Raw genomic sequence first — 6,402 nt, forward strand, 5'->3', positions numbered from 1 at the left:
CTATAGCCCTTAAAGTACTTTCCCTGAAGCATCAGCACTGAGCTACTTTCTACCCTCGTTTGCACCTGGGGTAAGAACAGTATACACCGTCAGTTAATTTGGATCCCTCCTAAGCTTGGAATAAGCGTACCAGGGACCTAACAAAACAGGTGGAAGCACTACTATTTAAGGGACTAAGTAATTACACATCCCCCATAATGTGAAAAAAAAAAAGGATTCAATCTGGTTTGTTAAAAAAAAATCTGATACATCAGTTAAGTAAAAAAAAAGTTTGCGACATCAGGACCTTGCGACCTCAGGACCAGTACTGGACTGGAAGGCCTCAAAGGCTCAGGGGTGTTGGAGCAACCAGGACGTCCGGCACTGAAACCAGTGTTATTGCACTTAGTCCACCTATGGCAGGGATCAATGTATAAGGCAAGTACTGTATTCCGTAGTAGTGCAATTACACCGCCTATGGAAGGGGGTAATTCATACTGCTAGCTACCGTAGACGCAATCTTGGGAAATTGCTCCGGATTCATGTCAGAGTCTGAATCAGTGCTCCCCCCTCTCGGACTGGCCCTCTCCGGGGAGGGAGGGTGTGTCTGAGCGTGACCCCAGGGAGGAAGGGTGGGGGGTGCGGAGGTGACCGAGGAGGAAAGAGGTCCTGCTGTGGTCCGCTGGTGTCTAGGTCTACCCCTCAGAATCCTGCCCCTGGTAGTTGAGGACTGCTCAGGTGGAGACTTATTAACCAAACTACCCAGGGGTTAAACCCTATAGACCCCTTAAAAAACAACTGCCGCCAAAAGGGGGGGGGGGGGAAGAGGGTTAAACATACTTACCTAGTCCCGTGCACTCACCTCATCTTCATCCTCTTCTTTTCACCCTTTCTAAGTGGACCCGCAAGGTCACCTTTTCCAGCAGGGTCACCTCCTCAGCAGCCGGCACCTGAGTGGCAGGAGTCTGGTATGGCGGGAGGGTCTTTTTCTTTGGCGGACCTAGGTGACCCCTTGGCTGGCGGGAAGCAGGGGAGCTGGGCTGCCCTGGATCCTCCTTTTGCTTCTGTGGGGAGGTCAAGCGGTGAGGGACTCTGACATCGGCCTTGCTCCCTGGGATAACAGAGAGCCTGGGCGACTGTTTCCCAAAACTAAAAGGGAAAAATAAAAAATAAAATGAAGAAGGCACTCTGCCTCCTACGGACACTAAGCTAAAACTGATATGCTCTCTCCTGGCTGGAGGGGGTATAGCCTGCAGGGGAGGAGTTAACAGTTCTAGCCTATTGTCGCCTCCTAGTGGCAGCAGCAAGCTATACCCACGGTCCTGTGTCCCCCAATGATAAAGAGCGAGAAAAACAAAAAAAAAAATAGAGACCTTAATATCCAAGGTGTTGAGGTTTCAGAAACAACAGTCCTATCCAATCAGGAAAGCTATGTCCCTACTTTTGTATTTTCTCTGTTTTGGTGGCTCGATCCTGCTCACCTGCAGAGGGAGGTACCCTGGAATTTCAAAGACTTGGTTACGATTAGGGATGAGCGAATTGACTTCAGATGAAACATCTGAAGTCGATTCGCATAAAACTTTGTTCTAATACTGTACGGAGCAGGAGCTCCGTACAGTATTAGAATGTATTGGCTCCGATGAGCCGTAGTTATTGCTTCGCGAAGTCTCGCAAGACTTCGTGCAATTACTTCATAAATTAATTTGTACTGTAAGAAAAAAAAACATCTCCCGAACTCAGGATTTTTTCAGACAAAATTGTGTTCCGCTTGGATACATCTTTTCTACCAAAGGTTGTGTCTAAGTTTCATAGACAACCCTTAAAAGCGACCTCGGCGAGCGTTCAAGTGTATTGAGTTCAACCTGTGCCCCTTTCCCTAGTGAAGAAAGTGATTAATTATTCTCCTACTACCTTACTACGTTGGGGTAAAGGAAGGGGAGGTGGGCTGGAGACACAAGAGGGAAACACATAAAACAGAAAAGCAGCATGTCATGTTAGAAGAACATCGATAAGAAGCTCCATGGTTGGATTGTGCAACGGCAGTAAAAGTCTAAGAATCAAACAACACAGATGCTTAGGAGGATTCCATAATACCATATTAGGAGTACAAGAAGGAGAGAGAGAGAAAAAGGATAAAAGGAGTAAACTTTTGGTTACGTCATTAAAAGTAGATGATTTGCTTAAAGGGATTCTGTCAGCAAGATTTTCGATATGGAGCTGTTCATATTATCCTATCAGACTCCATTTTCTAATTAAAAATATACTAGTTTTACCCCCACCTGTCTTCTCATTTTTGATAAAAATCGGTTTTATTATTATGCTAATTACCTTACTAACGTGCCCAAGGGGCTGTCCCTCCGGCCGTTTGTGCCCAGCGCCGCCTCACTGCTAATTATGCACTACTCTCATCGCCGATGGTGCGCCGTAATCTCGCGCATGCGCCCTAAATCCACTGGTCGGTGCCCGCGAGCGAAGTGCACAGACAGCTGGTGCATGCACGCTTCATTCGCTGAGGCTGCTGCCAGGACACCGCGCGGGCGCTGACCAGTGGAGTTAGGGCGCATGCGCGAGATTACGGCGCACCATCAGCGATGAGCGTAGTGCATAATTAGCAGTGGGGCGGCGCTGGACTACGAGATAAGGGGCGCGGCTGGGCACAAACAGCCGGAAGAACAGCCCCTTGGGCACATTAGTAAGGTAATTAGCATATTAATAAAACTGATTTTTATCAAAAATGAAAGGACAGGTGGGGGTAAAACTAGTATATTTTTAATTAGATAATGGAGACTGAGAGGATGATATGAACAGCTCCATATCGAAAATCTTGATGACAGAATCCCTTTAATAGATAAACGCTAACAAGAGAACAGTATTGTGCATTTTAACGTAACATTACAAACTAGTAACAAGGAGGCAGGTCAGCCTGGGGATAAGGCACCACCTAATGTGGCCAATCAACACCGCCCTGCATGCAATTGAAAACAAAACACTGGGGACAGAGTCCGATCCAACTAGTTAGCCCACTGGGAAGAGCTCTCTTAAGTGCAGTAGTGGACCTTCACAATGAGTGGTTCTGGAGAGTAAGCGCATTCTGGTTGCCTCAATAACAAAAGGCAAGAATGTGCTGGTAGGAGATCGAAAGTAAAGTGGCAGGTGGGGAGCATGAAGCAGAGTTGGGGCGTATGTTGAGTGTAGAATGACGTCGGTCCGGAGTCAGGGAAGACGCCGGGGACTTCGTTGGTGAGGAGGGATGGAGATGCAGGCTGTCAAAGCAATGGCGTGCTCCTTCTGGGGAATGGATAGAGTGAGTTTTGCCTTGATAGTCTAAAATGCGCTTAAAGGGAATCCCCAACTATAATGGACCTATTGCCGTTATAGAATCTCTAGATACGGTCTGAGAGCCCTGCATTTCGCAATAGTAGAAGGGACCAAGGCAGGGAATAATTGGTAGCTATGGCCTTGAAAGTTCAGGGCCAGAGACTAATGTGCAGCTCTCAGTAGTTGTTTGCAAGTCTGGTGATAATGAAGTTTCAGGACAATGTCTCTGGGAGGGAGTCAGGGGATGGAGTTGGGTCTCCAACAGATGCACAGGAGTCATCCGTTGAGGATGAAGGGAGAACTGGTTTTGAGACCCGCTTAGGTGCAGAACAAGGACTCCCAGGCTGTTTTCCAGATTTATAAGGTGCTGGAGACATGTCTCACACTGATGTGCCGGACCGTAACAATAATAGGAATGGGAGAAGTGTCTCTTTCTATCAATGTATTTTCGCCTAGGGATGCATCGGTGGTTTCCAAGCTTCTGCTGAGTCATGTTGTAGAACTTCTGGCATGACCTCCATTGTGGGGTGAAACTGTCCAGAAGAAAGCGATGTAAAGTAGCACAGGTTGATTTGAATATAGGATATATAGTAGTTGCAGATCTGTAGAAGCGCCACTAGATGGCAATCTTGCAATAACTATTAAACAGGTAGCCAGGGAAGGTCATCAGAAAATGATCTATTGTTAAATATAAAAATGTAATTTAAAGGAAACCTGTCACCTGGATTTTGGGTATAGAGCTGAGGACATAGGCTGCTAGTTGGCCACTAGCACATCCGCAATACCCAGTCCCCATAGCTCTGTGTGCTTTTATTGTGTAAAAAAAAAAAAACGATTTGATACATATGCAAATTAACCTGAGATGAGTCAGAGCTTGAAAATATGACTCTTCTCTGGTCACACAAGTAAGATATGACTCCTTTATGTTAATTTGCATATGTATCAAATCAGTTTTTTTTTTACACAATGAAAGCACACAGAGCTATGGGGACTGGATATTGCGGATGTGCTAGCGGCCAACTAGCAGCCCATGTCCTCAGCTCTATACCCAAAATCCAGGTGACGGGTTCCCTTTAAACACATTTTAAAATCATTTTTGATATTTTTAATTTTCCATGTCAAAAAATCTATATTTAAAAATATTTTTATCTATCATCTATATTTAAACAAAAACCATAAATTCCTGCAGTTTTCACACTGGCTACTAAGATGGGCGCATCTTTTTGGGCTACACAGATCACTTAAGTGCAGTTATATTCCATTCTAAACCGGCCTTTAATGATAAGGAGATATCACCTCTGTGTACAGATAAGACAGTATCCACCACTCACAGTAGGTGGTTGTTAAATCTTATCCATTCTTTCCTTGTACAATGACCTCTGCACAGGTCACAGCGCACTCCTAGAAGACTCTCCCATAGAAGTCAGTGAGGTCTCCTCCTGACCATTGTGTCTATGGACCATGGGGCTGCCGTAAAGCAATTTTCTTAATGCTTTGTAAATGCTGTTAAGAGCAGCTCAGGCAAGATGGCCGCCCCCATAATACTATTTAGAAAACAGAATAAAAAAATAAAATCTGCAATCAGATAATAAAAACAGATTAGATAAAAGGGAGATGTGTCACTATCTGGTTTTAACTGGCAGATAAAATGTTTGGAGACACATTTCCTATAAGCCCAAAGCAGAAAAATGAAGAGATAATACATAAAAATGAGCAAAACAGAAAAAGAACAATAAAGAAGCTGTCTGGGGCCTCGTGTAAGAGCCCTAGTGGGATGCGGTACTAGCGTCTTTAGATTTATGTATTTGTCAGCCCTTCTGTAGAGTGGACCCTTATAGGAATGTGAGTGCAGGCCAGGGAGCTTATGGAGAGACATAGTGAGTTTACAGGGGAGGTGTGGAGGGTCTCACTGCGTAACCTCCTCGTCAGCGACAGAGCTGTGTTCAGGCTGGTCCAGGGGTCAGATGGCGTCCTGGGTTGGTGAAGATGTGGCAGCCTGCCAAAGATGGTGGCAAAGGAAGAGGCCTGTAGTCAGAAGCAGGCCTTTTGTGTTCTTTAGGCATTCTGGTTGGGTGCCCACCAGCAGCATTCCTTGCTTTTGCAGCAAGCGAACCCCTGCGCAGGGGGACAGACCTCCCGTACGGCAATCTCCGTCCGGAGGCAAGATGGCGGGCGGGACTAGGCCTAACCCTGCTGTTGTCTGGTCCTGATCTGTTACGGGAGCGCAATCCGGTCTTAAAGGCTCCTGTGTGTTGTGGAGGTGAGAGATTGAGAGCGGGATGGCAGACATAAGGCCTGGACTGCGGTCGTATGGTGCAGGAGTAGTGTTGAGCAAACTTGTGTTTCAGGTTTATCCAAGAATCCCATTATGGATTCCGCTATCACAGACTATAACGGAATTCTATGATGGCATGCACCACAGAAGCCTATAAGAGGCATTCCGTCATAATAGAAGTCTATGCTGTCTATTTCTGTCCTGTATTGAATGTCTCCTTGCATAGGTGATGTCATAGGTTAGGGGAAAACCATACTTATATCAAACAATTTAAAAATATATCCTTATATTCCAAAAGAAAGACTCTATAAAAATATTCCAGACTTTTTTTTTCTTAGCATGTGGAGTAAATGTTTTTCCAGCACCAGGACATTTATTTAATTTTCATATATTTAAAAAATTATTTAACAACATATCTTCTATGACAAGTGGTGCCATCCACAAAACTACAACTATACATAGACTGAAGCTAGAACCATTAAATGAAGGGATCATATAAAACGGTACAGGACTGCTGTAAGGGATGGCAGTACGGACATCCATTTTACTGCAAAATCTGCACACAGCTATCATAGATGATATGAAATGGTGTATGTAAAAAAAAAATTCTCTTGGCCATGAAAGCCCCTTTGGGTTTAGAGAACGGTTCTGCATACGGCCTTGGTTCTAGAATTTATGTGTTGCTGTGATTTACTAGCGTTTTTTTCGCCCCCACTGCGTCTTATGGGGCGAATGCTGACAATTTAGATTGCAGACTGCGATGTATTAGTGAGAAGGGTCTGTAGTAGGCGGGAAGAGCGGCGGGCAGTGCAGGCACTGTACTCTGTCCC

The sequence above is a fragment of the Bufo gargarizans genome, chromosome 9, assembly GCF_014858855.1.
Source record: "Bufo gargarizans isolate SCDJY-AF-19 chromosome 9, ASM1485885v1, whole genome shotgun sequence".
NCBI lineage: Eukaryota > Metazoa > Chordata > Amphibia > Anura > Bufonidae > Bufo > Bufo gargarizans.